Raw genomic sequence first — 24825 nt, 5'->3', positions numbered from 1 at the left:
GGCCTCTCCTGTCCCCAGCCCCACTGAGGACAATGACCGATAAGCTCCAGGCAGCAGCTGCTGGGCAGAGCTCCCTGTCGCATGCTCCTGGGTGCAGGATCCCTTGGCCAAGAGGACCCACTAGCAATCCCAACTTTCCTCCTGCTGCTGCAAGTTTTGACCGCCCCCACTGCCTCTGCTGAGGCCATCTCTGGGAGGCAGCAAAGGAAGGTGAGCCCCAAGCAGCTCTCCTCACTTATCACCAGCCTCCAGGGCGTGAGCAAACACCAAGACAAGATCAGACCTGGAGAGGAGCACAGGGGAGGCAGCACACCCAGCCTCTGCAGCCAAGGGAGGCCAGGAGGCTTGTGAGGAGTCAGCTGCTGTCCAGCAAGCCAGCCAGGTTCTCCTTGGCAGTGTGCACTGGGACCTTGCACCTGGCCCCTGCTGTCAGTCACTGTCTTCCTCCTCAGTCACCACTCCGTGTGGAGTGACAGGGGAACCCACAGGCTTCAGTGAGTTGGTCTCTGAGGCTACCTAAACCTCTGCCTCCTGGAACCCACTGGCCACCTCCTCACTGCCACCCCAGCTACATGCCTGAAATACATACAAGACTTCCATGTTTAAACACTCGAAGGGCTGACAGACATTCTTAATGGTTTAGTTTTTAAAATTGTATATGAATTCAAGGTATGGATGTTGATTGGACTGCTGTGATGGACAGCAACTTTAAAACAGACTAGACCAGCACTGTGGCCAAGGACTGGGGACACAGCTGCTCCGGTGTGTGGAGCTTCTGCAGCTGCTGGAGGCAGATGAAGCAAGGCCCAGAGAGACCTTTCCTCAAATTCCTTCAGGGAAGGTTAGTCGGCCAGCAGCTCCAGGAGGCCCTAAGGTCAGACAGGTGGAGAAACACTAGATTCCTCAGCCCAGCCTGCCTGCCCTGCCCCATCCTCCTGAGACCTACAGGTGTCTCAGCATATCAGAGCCCCTGGAATGTCTGCAGTAAAAAACCTCCTCAGCCAAACCCAGCTCAACCCAAGTTGCTTAGCAGTGGATCATTTCAATGTCATTCTATGGTTCACATTGTCCTGGAGCCTTATTTATAATTATCCTGGAGACACATTCTTTTGTGCTTTGGAGCCTAAAGCTATATGTGATGATTTTAGCACAAATTGCATCAAGAAAAAGTGGAGGAGGCCTTTTTTTAAAAAAAAATATTTTTTAACATATTGTTTAGTTGTCAAAGGATGTTTATTTTATTTATTTATGTGGTGCTGAGAATCGGACTCAGGGCCTCACACATGCTAGGTAAGCGCTCTGCCACTGAGCCACAACCCCAGCCCGAGGAGGCCTTTTTTGAGATGAGATTAAAACCAGATTTGCACCCATCAGAAGACCTCTAGGTATTTCATGCTCGAAGGCATTCTGGTACCAGAGGGTGAACGTCACTGGGGATATTACTGAGGAAGGCTGTGCTGGACCACAGCTCTTATACCCAGAGTCCTTGCTGTATCGAGCTGGGAATAGGACCACTTACCTCCCACACAGGGAGACAGGCCATGCCAGACTCTAAAGGGAGCAGTGTACTGATCAATGTTTGATCCTGGTGGCAATTTGTTCCAACTCTCTTTTCTCAATTGAACACTGCCTCTCAGCAAGGTGGTTTTCAGAGGAAAGGGGCGATGGCAGGAATCAGGAACATGGTGAGATAAAAAAGCCTCTGGGAGCTTCCCCAGCAGCTTACCATGTACCAGGATGAGATAAGCAGCAACAATTTCCAGGAAGTAATATAAGGCTTTGTTGTTTTCTCCCAGAGGCAGGATGATGATCTCCAGGACTCCCCACACTGGCAGGACTCCAGTGGGAGTCGATTTGGAGTCAAGGTCTGGCTGGCCTCAAATTTGATATCTTCCTTCCTCAGCCTCTCAGTTCTCTGTAATTATAGCCATGCACCCACCACATCTAGCTTAGCATACTCTTTTTGTGTGTGTGTGTGGGGAGTGGGAGTAACCGGGGATTGAATCCAGGGGTGCTCAACCACTGAGCCACATCCCCAGCCCTATTTTGTATTTTATTTAGAGACAGGTCTCACTGAATTGCTTAGTGGCTTGCTTTTGCTGAGGTTGGCTTTGATTCACAATCTTTCTGTCTCAGACTCCCGAAACGCTGGGATGTCAGGCATGCACAACCTCTCCTGGCTAGTGTACTCCTTTGGTATGAAAATATCTTTAAAAACTAACAAGAACAAGGCAGTTAAACCTACTATAGATACTACTGACCAAAATCATCACACATAGCCTGGACATGTTCCCATTGTATCTCAGAGGCCAAAAGAACTGACCAGATGAAAGAGTCTAACAGTGAATTTACTGATAATGATTTATATTCTTATCTCCTAAATGGTTACATATAGCTGTACTTGAGATTTTCAGGAAGTAACTCAGGTCTCTTAGGAACCTCTGATTTAGCTAAGTTGATCTCTTCTTTAGCTGGAAAATGAACAAAAGAGTTGTGGGGATAATTGTAATGCTTCCTGTAGCAGAGGGGTCTGGTCTCTAGATGAGACACAATATCTTTATTTTATTTATTTTTGTGTGGTGCTCAAAGACTCCGGTTCCCTTCTGGCCACAGAGGGCTGCTGCCCAGCCAGAAGCCACATCCCCCAGCCCTGCTGCACCATGAGAAGCCTTGAGAATACTTCTTACACAGAAGATGTCACCTCTGGGCTGAGAGGGGTTATGTGTATGCTCTACTCTCTCCTTCCATAGGAAAGCAACCAACTCTGAGGACCTAAGGGACAGCAACCCAGGAGCGGTCTGAGTGCCAGTGTAACTGCAGCCAGGCCACTTTTTAAGCTTTACCGGGGTATCACAGGAGCAGGACGTAAACCATCCCTCCATTTCAAGAATTCTCTGAGATGTCCTATTGGTCGTAGTTCACAATGGTACCCTAACTCCTCTACCCTGCACTAATTGAAATAGCAATTTAACCATCCTGAACAAAGTGACTCAGTTTCAAGTGGGAAAATACAGATAAAATTTAAATGAAATGCCCCAAAATGCTGACTCAAGGTTGGAGAATCTTGAAGTGAAAGCCTTTTGCTGAACCAGATGTCAGCAGAGATGATCTTATAATAGAAAACAAATGAGGACTGTCTAATCCAGCCGACTCCATTCAGGGAGCAGAAAAACCCTAGAGCCAGGGAGGAACTGTCTCCTGTCCAGATTTGCTGGTGGCAGAGGCAGGGCTACAACAGGGTCGGCTAGCTCCAAGGCCACGACCTCCCTCCACAGACATCCCAATTTCTAAAAATGCCTTGTGAGCATCTCAGGAGTTGTCTTTTATTCACTTCTACCACGGAGCAAGTGCCCCGCCCTGTACATGCCATCAGGCCTCCTGCAGACAGACCCCTCTCCTTCCGGACTTCTCCCACTTGTCCTCAGAAGTAGAGGCTGAATGCTTTGGGCTTTCTCTCCCCTGGTCCTGGAAAGCTTCTCTTGGAGGCCAGTAGAAGAAAAGAAACAAACCAGGGAGGGAGAGGGGAAGGAAATGGGAGATACTGGGAGTGATACTGACCAGATTACATCATTATCTTGTCATCTGCATGAATATGTAACAATGAATCCCACTATTAGGTATAATTATAGAGCACCAATAAAAAATATAGAAGAAATAAAACTGCTCTGGTCAAGGTTCCCAGTGGCTCGTGCATTGCTGAATGGAAGGGCTGTGCATTTGCCCACATTTGATCACACCTTTCAGCAGCATTCAGGACAAGCTACTGCTCTCTCTTTTCACCAGTTTTGACAACACAGATTGCCTCGGTCCCCACCCCACTTCACAGCCTGCTGAGCCATCATCTAAATGCTGCTAAAGCTCAGGTGGACACGGGGCTTCCTTTCCCACCCTGATTTCCCCCTAGATTATTTCATCTGCCTATGACTTTAAATCCCATCTATGTGCCAGTGACTTTCAATTTCATATGCCTAAGCCCTGACATCTACTCTAGCTACATGCCTACACATCCAAAATCCTCCTTGGCCAGAGCCACTTGGATGCCTAACAGGCAATGCAAAGTTACCATGCTCACACAGAGCTCTTGAATCTCTCTTCCACACACCTAGACCCACACACATCTTTCCTAATTTAGCATTGCTGGTTGCCATGGTTCATTGCCTCAAGGCAAGAACCCAGGCAGAGGCTAGATTCCCTGCTGTCCCCACCCTTCCTCTTTCAGCCCAGCAGCATGTCCAGTGGACCCCACCCAGGAACACACCTGAATCCTTCCTGTTTGCCCTCCTTCCCTTGGCACTGCCCTCCTGCATTGCCAAGACTTTCTCTGGACAGGAGCGGAGCCTGTCCCATTTGGGCTGTTTCTATAGAGAAGATGAAGTGGGTCTTTAACAACCTGACCTGGATCTCTGGCAGAAGCTGCTGGTCCCCAGCTCCATCTCCTTCCCTCCATCCCTCCTTACTAACAAAACTCAATTTTATTCAGAATAGTTACATTTTCCAGCCTCCCTTGCAGCTGAATACAGTCATGAGTTCAAACTCTGTGATGGGTTATAGAGGAAATATTGGGTAGGACTTCTAGAGAATCCCTTAAAGGGGACGGATCTCTTTCTTCTTCCCCTTCTCCTCCTCCTCCTTCCTTCTTTCTACTGGCATTAAATGGGAACATGATGGCTGCAGTTCCAGCAGCTATTTTGGTTCCTGATGTGCTAATGTCTTGTGAGAAGAACATTTTACATAAGAGCAAAACGAACTTAATAAAATTAAGTCCCTCTAGCCGAACTCCTGTAATACACAGTCAGCAATAATTCTGAGCAATCCTCTCCAACTTGTCCTAACTCACTTAGTCCCACAAGGCCCCTGGATGGTTTTATTAATTCATCTTTTTATTGTCCTCTGGCCTCCACTGAAATTCAAACTTGTGAATGGACACGTGACCATCCCATCATTTTTACCATTACGGTCCCAATATGGACATAACTACCTGGTATGAATCGGGGCTCAATAAATATTTGATACATAAGTAAATGTTTGTTGAAAAAAAACTGATGAGTAGAAATGAAAAGCTATTCCTCCTCCTTCAATGTCCTATATTATTATATGTATTGTTTTTAAATGTTTTAAATTGTAATGGTAGGGGTTGAAGATGAGCTCAGTGGTAGCACTCTTGTCTAGCATGTGCAAGGCCCTCAGTTTAATGCTTTGCAAGGGGTGGGTGTGTGTGTATGTGTGTGTGTATATATATATATACACACACACATACACACACACACACACACACACACACACATGCACACATAATGGTGCAAGAATGAGATGCAGAGAAAACAGGGTATGCAGGATATCCTCTCTGCCTTTATTACCCACTGAGTGGATCATATTACTTATAGTTTTCTATTTTCTTCATTTATAAAGGTTATTTTATTGAGCTTCCTACTCCAAGGACTATTTATAAAAATCAAAAGAAAAAAGGTACTAAATGCTCATAGAAGAGAAGAAGGAAGGAAAGACACCACCTGCTCACCCCATAGTTTCAAAGGCCTGGAATAAGACTTCAGGTTGAAGGGTCAGACTGTCTCCTCCTTGTACTTCCTGCTCCTCCAGGTCAAGACACTGTTTCTAGTGCTCAGAGTGAATGAAGGACCCTGAGCAGGCTAAGCACTCTGCCTCTGAGTCCTCCCCAGCCCGAGCCCCAGGACATCTACCCCATTAAATGAGAATAAAATGTTTTTTAAAGGTGTACACTCTTCAGGTGGAGAACGGGAAGGGCCACATTCCTGACAGGGACCTTGTGCTGGCTGTCCCCTCTGCCTGGCACACTCTATCCTAGCCATCCACACGACAAAACCCCTGCTCTGTCTCTACCTGAGTCTCCTGAGGGCTACCCTAATGACCTTCTTCTCCTAATCCCCTTGCCCAAAGTTCTATTGCCAGCTGTGGGATTTGTTATTATTGTTATTTTTTAATATTTATTTTTTTTAGTTTTAGATTGACACAGTATGTTTATTTTACATTTATGTGGTGCTCAGGATCGAGCCCAGTACTTCATGCATGCTAGGCAAGCGCTCTACCTCTGAATCACAACCCCAGCCAAAGATTTGTTTATATATATATATATATATATATATATATATATATATATATATACACACACACACACACACACACACACACACACACACACACACACACATACACACACACACATCATGGTTACTTCTTCTTCACATCCACTTTTCCCAAAAGAATGCTGCTTTGCTCACTAATGTACGTGACACACAGTAGGGACGCAGTGGTATCTGTTGAGTAAATGAAATATCCAACAAGGCCCTTGCGTTCCTGGAAGCTGAAGGGGGTGGCAGACTCTGCTGAGCCAGGAGAGGGATGAAGGAGGAGCTGTGGACCCTTGAAATGGATTGAGTCACAGAAAACACCATTTTTAAGGATGTGAGGTTCAAAGGAGGCTTGGAGAAGGAGCCACTCCTCACTCTGACTCACATCAGCCTCCTATGTGTCTCCCAGGTAAGGCCTTGGCCAGGAGGTCCAGTGGACCGACTCCACCTGTGGGAAGGTCAGATACTGCGGTACTCCCCAGGCCAAAGCAGGATGTCCTTGAGGAAGACACTGCCTCAGAGATTTTCCTAGAAACTCTAGGACAAATACACATTCGCTAAGAAATCTCTACAGTCGACATGGAAGCACTCACTGATTCATCTGGGGTGCTAGTGATGAGATACTAGGAGGTGCAGCCAGAGCTGTGGCACACACCTGTGTCCCAGCTGATGGGGAGGCATGAGGAGCACTAGGGCCCAGGAGCTCACGGCCAGCCTGGGCCACACAGCCAACCACCCCCCACACACACATACACAGGAAAGGGAAAAAATGGTGGGAAGTTGTATAAGAGTTAAATCTTCATCTACCATGGTGGCGAGGAGGTGGGGGGGGACAGATAAATTTCACAATTTGACTTTTTGAAAAGCAGTACGAGGCAGCAATATGTAGAAAATATAAGACCCTGAGAAGAACCACTGAAAGTACAGAGGACGGTCATGGACTACCGCGTCTGCGATCACACTTGTAGGGAAATTCACACAGGCTCTTTGTGAATTCCGTGTAAGTGACAGACTTTTGTACAGACAGCAGGTCCTGACCATAGTGGTAAGGCTCTGGCCTCACTCCAGTGCGGGGTGCTGGTGAAAGATCACCAGCAGCACTTCCCAGAGTGGCCTCATGTGACACAGGCTATCTGGCCAAGATCTATTGCAGGATCCAAAAATAACTGGAACCCTCTTCTCTGTGCCATCCTGTTGGAGGCCAGCTGTTCAGAACCTATCTGCTAGCTGCCAGCTTATCTTATTCCCCCAAATAAAACGGCACTCTACTAAGGACCTTGGGAGGGGTCACTGGGTTCATGCCCTCTCCCCCATCTCCCTAGGGGCTGCCCGAGGTCCTCCTTCCTTCAGGCAATGCTTCCTCCTCCTTCTCCACTGCCTGCCCCCTGCCCCAGACCTCTGTGGGGTTCTTCTCACATGTCCAAGACTCCCCAGACTGCCTTCTTCTCCAAGCCGGGTTAAGTCTGACCTTTGAGAAACCCTACACATCTTTTCCACACTCTGGGAGGGCAGCTTGATCCCAGTGCAGCACAGGTACCTTGCTTTAGCCTTCCTGGGTGGGCAGGTGGCCCAAATTCTGTGCCAGGCAGTCGGTGGAGAAACAGCCAGCTGTAGGTGCAGAGGACCCCCACCTCTCCCCAGAGACGCTCTTCCTTATCCACGACAGACTGCTATTTTCTCGACAGTTTCTGCAGATCCACCTCTGACCCCAACTTGGATCTCAGCATTCACTGTGTCTTTGTATCTTGCTTCAAATGTCAACGTCAACATCATGTCACATAATACAACCTTTATAACAATAATTAAAAAGGCATCGATAGCCTTGGAAAAATATAGCATCTGAGGAAAATTTTAACAAATGCTACTGAGGGACTCTGGACTCAGCCACAATCGAGTTCCCTGGATGTCCTCTTGCTGAAGTCTGCTCTGTGTCACAGCCCCAGGGGCTCAGAACATTAACGATTCTCAGCATCATATATAAATAAATGAATAAAATAAAAGTCCACCAACAAAGAAAAATATATACAAAAGAATTCTTTTTTTTAAAGTGATGGACCTGATGCTGCAGAGCCTCTTGCAATCTCTGGTAAAGCATGACCCTAAAAGCCCAACCCTTTGCTGTAGGAAGTTGGGATAGGGGGAGCAATCAGATGAAGAGGAGACTAAATAACATCCCTCACTTTTTTCTGTGTTAAATTACTGAAGTTTCCAGAGCCTCAATTTCATTGTCCATAAAGGGAAAATAACCCCCCACTTTGAAGTTTGATCCAGTGAGAATACATTCAAAATAGAAAATGAATGGGAATGAATATTTATTTTGAACCTGCTGCAGTTCTTCCCAGGGTTTGATATCCTCATAATAAAGCACCCTCTCCGTATAGTCCTGCTTTCCCACTGGACCCAGCCATACGCACCAAGGCCCTCTCACCAGGGCCCGTGAGCTGGGCCTTTCCCAGCTGGCTTTGGTGCTGCTACCGTGACCCTGCTGGGCATCATGCCTGTGGGAACTGAGTCCTTAGTCCCTCGTGGCCCCTGAGTCCTCTGCTGTTTCCCCAGGTTTGTTGCTAGTGTGTGGCCTCTCTACCTATGCTTTGCTGTGGTCTGGAAACCCTGCCTTAAGACCAAGCACACTTCTCTGGAGCCCTGCCTACTCCTCCCTGCCTGATTCTCTCCCACTCCTATTCCTTTCTATTGGGAATTGTTTCACACTAGATCAACAAAGCCACAACTGCACTCTCGCTGCATCAAGTTGGACCATCCCAGCCCCCTTGGATCCCAGCCATTGCTGTGAACTAATACAGGCATTTTAGTTTAGGCTCTGGTCAGGCCAGAACCCGGATCCCCAAACCTGGGCCCTATCAATCTCACAGTGAGGCGGGTTCTGCTAGACAGAGCTGTGTGGACAGTTCCTACCTTCTCCTTCCCCACAGGCTGCTGAGGTCTCAGCCTCCCTGTGCCCAAGCAAAGTCCCTGGGGTCCAGATCCACTGCTTCTAGATCTTAGTCTCCAGAGGTCCCAGGAATAGCTGGGGTTCATTAGGAATGAAGGAGGTTTACCTTGGATTCCCTGAGGCTTAGTCATCTTCTTAATGGTGTCCATGTCCAAGGTGTTGAGGCGGATGTCCACCATAAAGTGGTGATACGGGATGAAGTCCCCACTTCTGCAGTGGTCGCACCTGGGCCATTCTCCTCTAAAAAGTGGCCTTCTTCTGGTCCTTGAGCCAGAGCTCGTAAGCTGTCTTCTGCATTATAGGCCGGGAGAACCGAATGATGTGGCACTCAATCACCTTGCCCTCCAGTTCTCAGAGCTCTTCCTCCTCGCTGTGAGCTGGAGGGAACAGGAAGGGCTTGCCAGCCAGGCAGTGGGCAAGAGATAAACCTGCTACCCAGCACAGATCAGCCCGTGAGTTTATGCGCCTTTGGCCAAGGGGAAATATGGTTCACTTCAGGTGCGACTCACCCATTTCCTGGCTGGGTCTCAGAGACGAGGAGTGATGGTGAACCCCAAATGAGGTGGCATTTTGCTTCAGGGCCAGTAGAAGATCCTTGCCATTCTGGAAGGAGTAAAAAATGTTCAGCTCCACGAGGGTGGCCAGGGCCTTGATCATCATCTTCATGTTCCAGCAAGGGAAAACCTCAAATAGCAGCTCCATGGTGAAGGTCAGGACAATGATGGCAGTGCACCTCACCAACATCTGGTGGGAGAGGCTCATGCTGTCCACCTGGACCAGAGATATTTCTGCAGGTGGAAAGCCACACACAGAAGGATACTAGTTACCCATCTGATTACCCACATCCTGGACAGGTCCTGTCCTGCTCTACAGCTCCTCTTGCAGACACCCAGCTAAGCTAAGTCTGGTTCACAGCTTGCTCCTGTGCAGGAAGACACATTACAGGGCTGGGCTGGGGCTCAGCAGCTGAGGGCTTGCCTCGCACGTGTGGGGCCCTGGGTTCCATCCTCAGCACCACGTGAAAATAAATAAACAAAATAAGGCATTTGTCCACCTACAACTAAAACAAATTTAAAAGAGAAAATGCAGCTGAAGCTCTAAAGACACACAGGAGCAGAGTGAGGCTGCCTCCAAGGCTCTGACTTTGGGTCAAAGTGGCACAGGGATGTGTACAGACAGCAGGGGTCATGCAGGCCACGGCTGGCGCTCGCCATTCCTGCTCCTTGTGAACTTCTCCAGCTTGTCCTCTCTTTTTCCCACTGGCTCTTCTCATTCCTGGAACCTCCCAGCAACAGGCCTTCTCTCTGTCCCTGAGATCCATTCACATGCATTTATTCCCTCCTTCGTATCAGGAGCAAGCGTCAGAGTTCAGAGTGCCGGTGATCCCTGCTTCTCATGGAATCTTGTGGCTTATGTGGACACTCCCTGGACGCTCCACTGGGATGACCTTGGGTTAGAGATGAAAGATCAACTCCTCAACTGTTCCCAAAACACACTAGAAGCTGAGCTAGTCCTCCTTCCCACAGCAGGAGACGCAGTAGTGAAGGACCCACGAATGACACCAACTGAAGACAGAGTTCCAAGGTCTGAAGTCACTCTGGATGGCATGAGTTGGGGCTGAGTGCAAACTAGAACATTTCTTGAAAGCCATTTTTCTTCCAAGCATAATTAATAATACCCCTGTGACATCCAGTGCCTTGTCATTCCTTTTTCACAAGAGTAGACGGCAGAAGTGTCTCAATGCTAGACTTTTCCCTCTCATATTTGGTTTCTGTTTAACTGAAAATGTGCTGTACCTCATTCTCTTGTGCAGTTGAACAAACCTGTCCAAATCAGACTCGCAACACATCACAGGAGGGAGGCTCCTAATCGGAAATAGAAGAACCAGCCTGCCAGGGCAACGCAGGAGAGACAGGCCAGGGCAATGCAGGACAGACAGGCCAAGAGCCCTGGCCCCTCCCTCCTGGGGCAGGGGGGATCCAAGGGGAAGTGGAGGCAAAACCTGGAGAGAGCTGGCACCAGGTGGAATGCCCCTTACCTTTCAGTGATGCGGGGGGCGACAGGTTTTTCAGGCTGACACCACTGACCAGATTACAGACTTCTTCATTTTTCTCCTCATTTCTAAGAGAAAATGCATTTAATTCCTCCGTTGGCTTAACGAAATTCTCTGTGGCTAGATCAGAAGGAAAGGAAGCCAAGAGTTAATATCCTGTCTTTAAATTCTGGCTTTCCCATAAGCTCTGAGGTGGATCTTGTGTGAGAAAGACTAGGAAGAGAGGAGTACTGCCTCACCAGATATTCTGGGATACCTTGTTTTAAAAAAAAAAACTGATTTATGAAAATTGAAATTTACTCAAAATGGTTTTGTTCTCCCCTGACAACTCCCACCCCAGAACAATAAATAGCACCGATATTGGTGTCTTCCCTAGTATGCACAGTTTGGTAAGAATAGAGTTCACAGGGGACTTAGGATCCCTCCCAGCACACACAGTAACCTACATTAGTATGCACACTTGCAGTCCCATGCTCAGGCACAGGCACACCCTGAGGGAGACCCAGCTCTGACTGGGGCATGACTGCAGCCAGATATTTAAAACAGTGAGGTCTGGAAAGTGACCTTGACGAATAACTGGGTCTCTGGGTATCCCAACATGCATTGCCTGCCCCTCCCCGTGGTTCTCCCACACTTGGCAGATTAAAGACACTGTGGTGGGGAGGGGAAGACACCTGTGCAAGGCCCAGGTCGCATCTCCTGCAGAGGTGAGTCCTACGCCAACAGCAAGACAACCAGGTCATGAAAGAGGACACTGTGAGTGGCAGAAACAGCAAGTGGCAGACAATCTGACTCTTCAGTGTGCATGTGGATTTTAAATGCATTGTCTCCTGCAAGGGATAAAACATGAATGCTGCATACGTGCAGCCCTTGAGGTGCTTAAGAGCTACGGGACACATAGGCAAGTGGTAACACCAGGAAAAGTGACTAAGAACTGAAGAGCAAAGACTAAGCCAGATACTGTGGAGCACACTTGTATTCTCAGCAACCTGAGAGGCTGAGGCAGGAGGATCACAGACTTGAGGCCAGCCTTGGCAATTTAGCTAGACTCTCAGCAACTGAATGAGTTTCAAAGCAGAAGAATAAAAAAAAAGGCTGAGGATGTGGCTCAGTGGAAAAGTATCCCTGGGTTCAATCCCCAGTGCCCTCCCTTTCCCCAAAAAAAGGCAAAAAAAAGCAAGCAGAAGAGTGATGGTGGATAGGAGTAGGTAAGTGGAGGCAGAGTCACCGGAAAGCAAATGCTGAGCCCAGTGCCATTAACTCAGCTGGGAAACGGGGTGGAGAAAGGACAGTGCGTTAAGTTTACAAGTGTTACACCAGGGGGTCCCTGGGAGAGCCAATGCACACATGGCAATATACAGCACCTGGGATTAAAAGTGAGATTAGGGCTGGAGATCACACATGCACGCACACACACACACACACACACACACACACGCACGCACACATGCACACACAAGTACAATCAAATCCAGCAAAATATGAATAAATGGAAACAACAGGGGGGAGAAAGCAGAGAGTGAGGGTGAAGCCCGGGACCCCCACAGGAGGGTTTGCCCAAGAGAGGGAAAGGGCACAGGAGGAGGGTGTGATGGGGAAGCCCAGGGAGGGGAGCACCTGAGAACAGGCCAGCACGTCGGTGTGGGAGGTGAAGGGGACAGCGGGTGTGTTGCCCTGGGCTGCTCATACTCTCCCTGGGGACCCACTGTTAAAGCAGCCACGCTCTGCATCGCTCCATCCACGATTATCCAGGGAGCCTCCAGGCACAAGGCACCCTTCCAGGATTGGAGACTCTGGAGTTTACAAAACTCCTGCCTCACGTGGGGATGGACAGGCCATAGCTAACAAGTTAACAGGACACTTCATGGTGTGACTCAGTCGTGTAAATGGGAGGAGAGAGCAAGCGCTGGGCACCTTATACTCAGGGCCACGTGCTCCGCGCTGGGTTCCTGCACAGAGAGGTGTTTTGGGAAGGTGTGAACACATGCTGCACAGCCCACGCCTTCTGCTCCCAGACACCTAACTCTGTATTTCCTGAGAACAGCGACATCTTTACAGAACTCAGTACAATTACAGCCTTTGGAAAAGGTGACATGGACCGGCTCCTGCAATCCTCTGTCCACCTGCCAGTTTGTCAACTACCCCACAGTGTCTTTTAACATCTCTTTTTCTTCCAAAAAGAGATCCAGTCTTGGATCATGTATTCATTTCATATTTTTAACTAAAGTGAAATTCATGGAACCTACAAGTAACCATATTCAAAGGGTACAGTTCAGGGCACTTGGTGCAATCACGATGTGCTGGCGCCCGCCATTCCTGTGCCTTGTGGACTTCTCCAGCTCATCCCCTTTTCTCCCCACTGGCTCTTCTCATTGCTGGAACCTCCCAGCAACAGACCTTCTCTCTGTTTGTCCCCGAGATCCATTCGCATGCATTTATTCCCTCCTCCATATCAGGAGCAAGCGTCCTCAACTGTTCCCAAAACACAAGCTCCCTGGTCTCACAGCAGACGCTGAGAAGTTTTAAAGGGGGGAAACACTTGACTCATTTAATCTTTTAAACTTTTATTAGTGCATGTTAATCATACAGGATGCTGGGATTTACTGCGGTGTGTTCATGCATGCCCATCTCATACTTTGATCATTCTCGTCCTCTCTCCCCATCCCCTCCTCTTCTCTATAATGTCTCCCTCTTACTCTCTCGTCGCTCCCCTTCCCTCACTCCAAACAGAGGGAGCACAGGACATGGGTTCTTCTATCTGGTAAGTTTCACTGACTTACTCAGAGATTGCTGCTCTCCAGTCCTATCCATTTTCCTGCAAATGACGATTGTCCTCTGTGATACTTCAGTGTATGTATCTGCCATATTCTCTCCATTGGTGACAGACACCTAGTCTGATTCCATGACTTGGCTATTGTGATTTGTGCCATGATAAACATGAGTACAGGTGTCTTTGGAGTATGCTGACCTCAATCCCTTTGGTTAATGACCCGGGATCGTATGGTAGTCCATATTTTTAGATTTTTTGGAAATGTTTATCCTGATTTCCGTAGTGGCTGTACCAGTTTACACTCCCACCAGCAGTGTGTAAGAGCTCCTATGTTCCCCTATATCTTCAACAGCATTTATTGTTATGTGCCACTAAATTCAGCCCCAGAGGAAGAATATGACCCTGCAGACTGAGTGGTGACCCAGCAGTTCAAGCCTCAAATCACCATCGCTCATTGAAAGTCACAAAAATGAAAGATCCCCTTCTAGGAAGACACAGAGGCGAGCTCTAACCCTCTTCTCCTGCCACATACAACTCAAACACAAGAAGACACCAAGGAAGAGAGGGAGAAGACCAGCTGGGGACCTTGGGACCCAGAGAACATCGTGGCGGAGAGTTCCTGGGTTTCTTTTGCCTCACACCTACCGGATTGGGAGCTGCAGAATCTGGAGGCTCAGAATCACCTCTCAGAAAAGCCTCAAAGAGAGAGGGGCTTCAGTCTACTCTCCAAACTGTATACTCAGCTGGCTTTCTGGCTCCTCCTCCTCTGGGCAACGAGATTGTTTTCCTGAGTTTCCAGCTGGCCTCGGTCATGCCATCCCTCACTGGAGGCCTCAGCACACTCTGAAGCGTGGGGCCCTGTGCGCAGACTCCCTGAGCTAGCACTTCACCTCCGGATGCCGCCCAAGCTCTTCAGGTCTGACCCTGGCGGCTTTCCTGGCTGTCACAGGTGTGTGCTAGCCTAGTTCAGGGAGTCTGACCTCTTTGTCCTATTACAGTTTGGGTGTCAGATACAAGGTTTTCTCCCCCCTCAAGCCCTCTGACCCTGCAGGAAGCAGCCTGTGGAAGGCGCATTCTCAACACTTTCTCCACGTAAGGACAGTGACAGAAGACGACTAAGTGCCCGGCCTTGTGGTGCATGCCTGTCATGCCAGCAACTCAGGAGCCCGAGGCAGGAGATGGTGAGCTGAGGCAGCCTGGGCAACTTAGTGAGACCCTGACACAAAACCAAAAGCAAAGGGGGCTGGAGATGTAGCTCAGTGGCTTAGCACCCCGGGCTCAAACCCCAGTACTGAAACAAGAGAAAGAGAGTCCCCAAGAGACTTACTGAACAGGTTGTTCCAGGTCACCTTGGTCTTCTCCTCAGTCTCCATTTGCTGGAAAACGAGCACCTTGTGGTGGTCCAGGTTCTTCAGCAGTTCCTCACAGTAGTAGGGGATCCCACAGCTGCCCTCCACCAGGTACCTGCCATCAAGACAAGGCGGGGGCTCACACTGCAGAGTGCCTGCGGTCACTCGAGACGACTCCCTTCCCATTCTCCATGTGCTCCAGTTTTCTCTTGAGTTTCAGGGGTTGCTTTCATCTTGTTCTCTTTCTAAGTGTATTGAACTTAGGTCCCCTTGGAGATGGACATTGGATAGCTTCCAGTCTCGTATTAATACAAATAGAGTTTGATAGAAACTTTGTACATATGTTACTTCATATTTGTGTCAACACATCTTTGTGATAGTCTCCTAGAAGTGGGATTGCTGCATCAAAAGGAAAAATGCAGATATGTATAGAGAGAGAGCAGGGAGGGGGAGAGAGAGTCCAATGCCTGACTGGAGTTATTCTATTTTGAGCACTGGGGACTGAACCTTAGGGTGCTCTATCACCTGAGCTGCATCCCCAGCCCTTTTCTTTTTCTTTCAGGATAGGGTTGGAGTTATTTTAAGTGACCCTTTGTCCAAGCCATCTTCCTTCCAGGAGTAAGGCAACATCATTAGAAAGCACAAAAGCAGAGAACAGGAGGGTTGTCAGCAGCCAGCCCAGGAGAGACGCTGTCGTCGTCTGGGTGGGAAAGCACCTGCCTGCAATTCCAGCTACTGGACAGAGAGAAGCAGCTTAGCGAGACCGTCTCTAAATGAAATAGAAAGGGCCGGGATGCAGCTCAGTGTTAGAGTGCTTGGCTGGTGTACTCAAGACCCTGGGTTCCATCCTGAGAGAGAGAACTAGTGCATGCTGTTAGGGGGCTCATCTCAAGGCCCCAGTGGAGGCATCCTGAGGAGCTCAGAGAGTCATCTTGGACAGCTTCCACAGACAGACCACACACCTGCCAGCCATGGGGGACATGGCCACAGCCTGCCTTTCCCACCACCTTCTGTGACTGTGCTCCTAGTGACTGTTATCATAGGTAGACCACAACAGGTAGACCCAAGTCCAGCTTGATGCATGGGAAACACCTGCTGAGCAGGGTGTGGAAAGGGGCAGCGTGGAGCCACAGGAAGAGGTGAGCAGCACCGCCCCACCAGGCACAGCATGCGTCCCCTCTAAAGGAAGGGCCAGAAAAACACTGGACAGGAATTTGCAGGCACATCCTGAAGCATTTGATGACCTGGGGGCAGCAGAAAGCGTGACTTACATCTCCAGCTCTTTGGGGATACTGCGCACGTTGAAGTCAAGGCAGACCTTGTTGCGCATGTCTCTGGGCTGCATGGGCCCCAGGGTGATGTAGGTGGTGTTCCTGTTCTTCATGATGGCACTGGCTGCCGCACAGGGAAGGCCCACGAAGGGCGATAGGGAAGGCCCATGAAGGGCAACAGGGACATGATGATAAAGATGGGGACCCTATGGATGAGCTTCTCCATGAAGGTCCAGGAGGCCACATTCACAAACTGGGCCTCATCGATGATGAAAATGATTCTTTCCTCCTTCACTGTCTGGACAAGGTGACAAAAGAGAAAGAAAAATGCTGCAGGACTTCAGGGATTTGTGCTCTGTGGCAGGTGGTGTATCTGTGGTGTCTGATGGTCTGTTACAGTGAAGGGAAAAACCAAACCGAATCTTTGTCTTTTCAATAACTCTGCATTAATCTTAATTTCAACAACTTACAATTCATATCAGTTACGACCAATGCACTCTTATTTTGGCAAACCTGGGTATAATGATGATGGAACGTAAGGAAGTCAGGCAGGCAGGAGAGGCGAGCCCCAGGAGTGGGCTTGAGGGAATCCTCTGAGTCTATTTAAATTCTGAATTGATTCTGAGCTCAAAGCTGGAAGACTGGAAGATAGGGAAGCACTTTTGGGTCCAGCTTTCACGTACTTCCAAATGTTTCCTGGAGCCAGAGCCCCTTGGGCAGGTGGCCAGTGGCTGACACACAGGTGCTCTTACCTGTTCCAAGATCTTCATGAACAGTGCTTCCAACTGCTTCTGTTTTCTCAAATTGCTCATCCCAGAAATCTCCCAAGAAATAGGGAACTGTATGAAAAATTATGAGAACACTGAGTGCAGGAAACAGTGAAGGAACTTCCAGCTGTGTGACCCTGGGTGAACCACTGAGCTGCCTATGCCTCGAGGGAGATCCTCCTTGGATGTCCTTATGTCCTTTCAGCCCTGATTGCCTGTCCTTGAGCCAAGGGAAGAACAGAACACACAGAACAGTGTTTGCATGGGCAGTCAGTTGCAGGAGAAAGTGACCCTGTGCTCAGGCTGGCTGGCACTGTACAGTTCTACTGGAGAGGAAAGAAAAACATGAACCAACAGGCGGCCATTAGCCAGGCGCACTGGCACACACCTGTGATCCCAGTCACTCAGGAGGCTGAGACAGGAGGAACAGAAGTTCAAGGTCAACCTGGGCAACTTGGTGAGACCCTGTCTCAAAATAAAATGTAGAAATTTTAAAAGGGGCCAGTGAGGTAGCTTTGTGGCAGAGCACCCCTGGGTTCAAGTTCCAGTACCACACACAAACAAACCAACAAAACTGGGGGCCGTTTGGGACTTCTTGAGTGTGGCATTTCCAGATACCTCCAGAAAGTCTTCTGAATGTGGATGAAGGGGCTGGGATGTGGCTCGAGGTAGAGCTGTGCATACATAGTATGTGCAAAGCCCTGGCTTTAACCCTTACGACCTTGGTACTGTTAAGAAAAGAAGATGGTGGATTTTCAGGAAGGATTGGGAGCTACTTCCTCACCACCTGGTGCTCTAGTGAGACAAGGGTAATAAAGCCAAGGAGATGTCAATCATGAAGCCTCAAGGAGCAGCTGTGCTTGCCCTGTGGTCCTTCCCTGCAGCCCAGTCCTATCGGGTACCTGGACATGGAAGATGTAATTGAGAAGACAGTGGAACTTCTCATCCAGCAGCCTCCTGACTCTGCTTTGAAGGTTGCTCTACCGCTCCTTGTAGTGTCTGCAAGTGTCCAGACCCAGCACGTTGGCCATGAGTATCTGGATGGTGTAAAAATTCTGATGGAAGTTGATCTTAATCAATGTGATAGCAATGGTTCTGTTCATGAGAAACCAAGAGCCAGAAGAGAGTTTGGCTTACATTTTTCAGAAATACCGAAGTGAAGAGGAGCTCTGACATCTGGTTCATCTATCTATCTATATCTATATCTATATCTATCTATCTATATATTTATAATGCTTTATTTATTTTTTTATTAATATATTTTAAAAGACACAGGTTCTTGTTGTGTTGTCCAGTCTGGCCCTGCACACCTGGACTCAAGCCATCCTCCTATCCTCTTGCCTCAGCCTCCCAATAAACTGGGAGCCCAGGCACATGCCAACACACTGGCTTATGTAACATTTTTAAATAGGTATAAGTAATCCTGGGTGTTAGAAGTCCATGGGGAAGGAAGTGGGAGAGCATATGTCTCAGGGCACCCATATGCCAGAGGATGGGGCTTAATGAAGACTGTCAGATGTAAAATCCTCATTGTCCAGATGGATTTTGATGATGGCACTCAGAGTGCTCAGCTCATTGCATCAGCTAAGTGTGTTCTTTGTAGTTTTCTTGGAAAAACATAGGAAGCCAAAATGTGCCCAGGACATCCTGAAGAATTAAGCTGCTTCTGAAAGAAAAAGGGAATCATCCAAGTGAGTCCTCTGTCCTAAAACATGGGCAGCCACAGCTCAGGAAGCTAAAGTAGAAGGGTCAAAAGTTCCAGGCTAGACTCAGCAATTCAGCAAGATCCTATCTCAAAATTAATAATAATAAAAATTAGGGCTGGGGATATGGCTCAGTGGTAGAGAAGCCCTGGGTTCAATCCCCAGCACAAGTGAAACAAAACAAAACAAAACAAACATGGATCACAACACTCCACAAAATGAAGGGAATCACAGGCCATGCAGAACCCAGCATCCAGGTGGGGTCTCCCTCCACAAGGTGAGGATGCAATACACTGGAGAAGTAAAGGGCCACACAATGCTCAGGAGACAGATGGACATGGCTGTCTTACAACTCGGGCCAGTGGGGCATACCAAGAGGCTGAGCAATGACCCTCTCATAGTACTCAGAGTTCCTTACAAGTGGTTATCACACTCTGGCATGCCACACTACATTCCCAGGGCAGGGGCCAAGGGTAATGGGCAGGTATGACACCTCACCAAACTTCCTTGAGAAATGAGTACTCAGTGTCAAATTGCTGCAGTGACAAGATCACAGGTTTCAGGGCCAAGCCCTTCACTTCTACCCATAGGGCCTCGCAGTCATGACTCATCAGCAATCTGGAGAAAGCCAGCCCAGGTGGTGTCTTTTAAGGAGAACCATGATCCATGCCCCCACCTGGCTGTGCAGCTTTCACCTACGACACTAAGGGCATCTGAACATGGGCATGTAACATGGGCACACAAGTCATCAGCTGGAATTCAAGCAAGGGCACAGAACACCAGGTCAGAACCAAGGGCCAGTGGGCACTCAGACAGAAAGAAGCCCAACCCAGAGCAGTTTTTATATACAAGGAGTAGCTGAGGCAAGCAGGACCTCCAGGGTCAACGATGGCAGAAAGAAGACTTGCCCTGACTAAAAGAAGCCTTGATTTCCTCCTGAGATTCCAATGTCTCTCTTCCAGCTTTGGACCCTAACTGAGAGCCTTCTGATCCTTTAGAGCTCAGCACAATGCCATTACTTCTTGTAATCTGACTTCATGCTATCAAATGGAGTTAGCCACTGGCAACTCTCCTTCCTCTCAGTAGTTTTCCATTCTCTGCCATGGACCATATCCCATGGTGCAAACCCAGATATTCCCAGGCACATAGGACCTCAGCTCTCCAGACCCCCCCCCTTTTGGGGGGGGGGGGTACCAGGGAACAATGCAGGGGTTTAACTACTGAGCAATAACCCAGCCCTTCCTTTTAATTTTCATTTTAAGACAGGGTCTTGCTAAGTTACTTAGGGCCTCCATAAGTTCGGAGTCTCGCTTTGAACTCTCAATCCTCTTGCATCAACCTTCCAAGCCACTAGGATTACAGGTATATGCCACTCTGCCTGGCTTCACACCCCTTCTCTGGACCTGGCCTTACTGACAAGCTTCCCATTCCTACACCCAACCACACAGCAGACATCCAAACCTATCCAAAACAGACGTCACCACTGGCTCCCAAACCCATTGCTCCTTCTTGGAGTCTCCATGATGATTGCACAAAGCTGCAATGAGCTCAGGAAGGCTGTCCTCCACCTCCTGCCACTCCTCCATGGAATTGATGATTAGCCCAGCCACAGTGCCTGCTAACCATTTGCAGTTTGCACCATGCCAGAAGCTTCCTGACAGATCCCTTCTCTCAATGTCACTTTCTTACTCCACTGTCTTTTCATCACCCAGCTATTAGGGCATGTGTACATACACTTTCCTTCATAGCTCCTCTCTGTGAAGTCAAGACCAAGTCCAAGGCTGTCACAAGCCCCTCCACATGTCTCTCCACCTATCCCATCTCCACAACCCGGCACTCACAGCCTGAATTTCAAGCTCTGTCAGTGGTCCCTTCCTAGACTCCTGCACAGATGCAGATTCAGACTCAACACCTGTGCCTCAAGGAGCCCTCTGCCTCTGATATCTACCCAGCCAGCCCTCATGGCCAGCCCAGGAGATGTCTTTTAAGGAGAACCAACTATGATTCATGCCCCCACCTGGCTGCACAGCTTTCACCTGTGACACTAAGGGCATCTAAATGGGAGGCATCCTCGTCCATTACTCTTTGGCTGTCCAAGGATGAGAAGCAGGCCAATCACTTATATCCCAGGTGGGCCCAGCATCCTGAGAACTGAACATTGTGCTCAGTGCTGCTCTCAGAATAGAGCTCTGCTCACAAACAGGTGAGAGAGACCAAAATGGACTTATCCTCATTGTGCCTAACATGGAGGGACACACGGGTTTCCTAGACTGAACAGTACCTTAAAGAGAGTTGAGACCTTCTGGCACTGGAGATAGAGGGCTCATGGGTGAAAGAGAAAAAGGAAAGGCTGTGGGGGCAGTCACCTCTGTGAAGATGGCATGGTGCTCCAGGTCCACATTGTGAAGATGGGCCTGGAGGAAATCTGCAAAGGAGTGGTGCTGCTGCTTGTTCCAGTATTTGTGTGACAGCACCTGTACCACAAATGAGCCCAGAGTCGAGGTGCTCAGCCACACCACAGCATCTGGTATGACACAGTTCAGTAGGATCAGCTTGGCCTTCTCAGACACCCTGTGGTACAGCTCCTCCATCAGGTCCCCAGGGCCCTGCCTCTTCACAGCCTGCAGCACCACGGAGGCACAGGTGTCAGAGTGGAAGCTGATAAAGACATCAGCAGGGCTGTACTTGTGCCAGCCAGGAACTGATGGGCCTTCACATCAGCGAACTCCTCTGCCCACTGCGTGAGCTCCTGCATGATGTTCTTCTGCCACCCCTGCAGCACTGACCTGAAGTCCAGGTAGTGCTTCTCCAGACGGTTTATGAGGGGTATGGGGAACTGACCGTACACCACATTTTTCTCCTCGATGACAAGCAGGTGGAAGTCAGGGTGGACCCGACACTTGACAACATGGGTGCCAAGCCCGATGTCCACGTACTTCTCATCATTCATTAAGTCACCTATGCAATTAATTTCATCTCTGCCCCAAGCAGCAACAGCTGCATCCAGGGCTAAAGTGGAAGACAGACATAAGTAGTGGAAGACCTTATAAAGAAAAGTTATCAGGTAAGAGCTCTGCTTATCCCGTCTCAAGTAAAGGTAGAGCAGGAAGATGTGCATATGTGCAGAGATTCTGTTCTCCAAAGCTGAGGCCTGCAGAGAGGCAAGCTGAAGAATGCAGTGAAGGCTCAAAAACTGCCCAGCTCAGCAATCAATCCAAAGTTCCTAAAAATACAAAGAGCAATATGTAAAGCAAGGTACCTTGAGAGTGGGATTAATATAACAAACTGAGCAAAGTTAAAATAGAAAGGATGTTGGTACAAGCAGCAATTCTAATTTTGAAGATTATCTATCCAAAAGCTCCTCAGGGAAAAATATGATACTAAAGAGGGTTGGTAGCTGGAAATTAAGCATACCAATCTAGAGAATTAGAATTAGGTAGACACGGTTTAAGAAATTGTTGTGTAACTAAACATACAGGGAAACCATACAAGGAGTAAGTGACATAAAATAAATGAGATAAGCTAAAAGAGTTTATAATCTTTTAGATAGTTCCAACTTAAGATGTGGGACTGAGCCCATAAATTTATATGCCCTGCCACCCAAAATTACATTCAAAAGGAAAAAAAAGGTTTAAAAAATATATAAATCTGCAACAATGAATAGGGGCCTATGAGCAGTTAACAGATTCCAACAACAACAAAGAAAGTGAATTATCAAAATCTGCCTGAAGCAAGTTTTTAAATAGAGTAGAGGAAAATGATCCCAGAGGGGGCTGCAGTTGAAGAGGAACCCCATCTGCCTAGAACCATAGGGATGACCTAGACTCAGTCAACAAGAATTATAAAAGACCAGAGAGGAAAATGAAATAATAACCCATGTTTCTCTATCACAAACTATTGCCCTAATATGTCCCTCATAACTTTTTCTATGTGGTGAAGATATTTACACCTAACTTGGATGGGAGAATCACAGAGCTCTCTTCTAAAGAGCCAGACAGACCATCAGGGGACACTAGAGCACCTCTACCAACACTGCTCCCACAACACAGCATTCTGTATACTGGCCTTTGGAAGCTCCAGGTTAACATCTGACCACAACCCTGCTCATCCTAAAGCAAAGCTGCCAGGCAACAACCATCCCCACTATACTACACACAATTTCCAGTCTTCACATTCTCTCATTCTTAAAAAGAATAAACATCACTGAGAATTTGAAGAAATTCTACACAAATAAAAGAGACAAAAATTTATTTTAAAAGTTCTAGCATAAAACAGATAACTCAAGGCAAAGAACATAGTAAAAACAAGCCAGAAACACCTCTAATTTAAAAAGATAATAGCCTGCTTTTGACAATGACAACATCTTGCTGAGATCAACTAATAAAGCTAAAATATATAAATATAAATATGGGCATCTATATATGTATACAAGTGTGTGTGTATGTGTATGTGTATGAGTATAAATGAGAGAAGATTTTTTTTTTTGAGAGTGAGAGAGAGAGAGAGAGAATTTTTTTAAATTATTTATTTTTTAGTTCTCGGCAGACACAACATCTTTGTATGTGGTGCTGAGGATTGAACCCGGGCCGCACGCATGCCAGGCGAGCATGGTACTGCCTAAGCTGCATCCCCAGCCCGAGAGAAGATCTTTAAGACATTAAAAAAAATCAAGAAAAGGCAAATCTAAAATCTAGAAAAGGCAGGGAACCAATCAATAGTCAAACCCCAAAGTCTGCCTGAGTGGGGAAGACTGGTAACCCACCCTTTTTGAAGCTAGAGTCGCATAATGTTATACCCTCACAGTAACCAAAATTAAATCAGATTCCTCACAGACTTATAGCCCAAGGGTTACATCACCACTATGATGCAGGAATCTTCCAGTCTTAGATCTCATTAAGGAGGTACTGTACTGATAATGTTCCTATGTGTCTTGCTGGAGCAAAGAAAATTTTTCTTTGGAGAAAGATATCACCATAAAATCTCAAATTATCCAACAAATATTTTTTTCCAGTGCAATGGCCACTATATAAAGACAGTATCAAAAGAAAGAACGGATAAAAAGACAAACTCAAAAGTCTAGATATTGGATTGGACATACTACAAAGTAAGAACTTCAAAGGCTTTGGATATTAGATGGGATATTACACATGACATACTCTATAATAAACAACTACATTCACCACTTAAATAAATGAAAGACAAGTGTCAGAGTATCCACATAAAAACAAAGAGGTTTAAAAGAAATGAAAAGAACTGAAGAAAGAACCAAAAATTCCAAAACAAAAAATTACACAGAACACATCATACAAAGGCAAAATTAGGGTTGGGCTTTTATGTATGTTTAGTGAAAATCCCAGAGAAAGTGCAGAGAAAGAACAAAGTAGAGTCAATGTCTAGACAAACTGGCTGAGAATTTCCCAGAGCATATCCAAACTTCTGTCCATCATAGTGAAATCTCAGAAAATCAAAGCAAAGAGAAAATCTTAAAAAGGGATAAACTACCTTCAAAAGACAGACTGTGATTTCTCAACAGAAACAATGGAAGCCAAAAAAACAGTAGAAGAACAGCTAGAATTCTGAATTTAGCAGTAAAATATTTTTGTATTTCCATTTCCCCCTCAAAAAGAAAGAAAGAAAGAAAGAAAAGGGAAAGTAGAGAGTCAGCTACCAGTTACCTATATTAAAGAAAGCTCTAAAGGACTTATTTTTGGGAAAAGGATTACAAATGGAGGGTAAGAAATACAAAAAGATCAAAAATTGTAGTAAGCATGTGAATAAACTCATATATTGTCTGTATCATACATCAATAACAATGTCTGATGTGGGCTGATAAAGACACATGGTAATACAGCATG

The 24825-nt window shown here is 47.4% G+C and overlaps 1 pseudogene; it reads right to left on the bottom strand.

The window, feature by feature from the left end:
• LOC143410670 (adenylate cyclase type 10-like) overlaps window positions 1-21920 on the bottom strand; it is a 37901-nt pseudogene extending 15981 nt beyond the window's left edge.
• Between the last annotated feature and the right edge of the window lie 2905 nt (window positions 21921-24825).

This window comes from Callospermophilus lateralis, chromosome 11 (genome assembly GCF_048772815.1).
Source record: "Callospermophilus lateralis isolate mCalLat2 chromosome 11, mCalLat2.hap1, whole genome shotgun sequence".
NCBI classification, from domain to species: domain Eukaryota; kingdom Metazoa; phylum Chordata; class Mammalia; order Rodentia; family Sciuridae; genus Callospermophilus; species Callospermophilus lateralis.
This window is presented reverse-complemented; position numbering and strand designations above follow the sequence as displayed.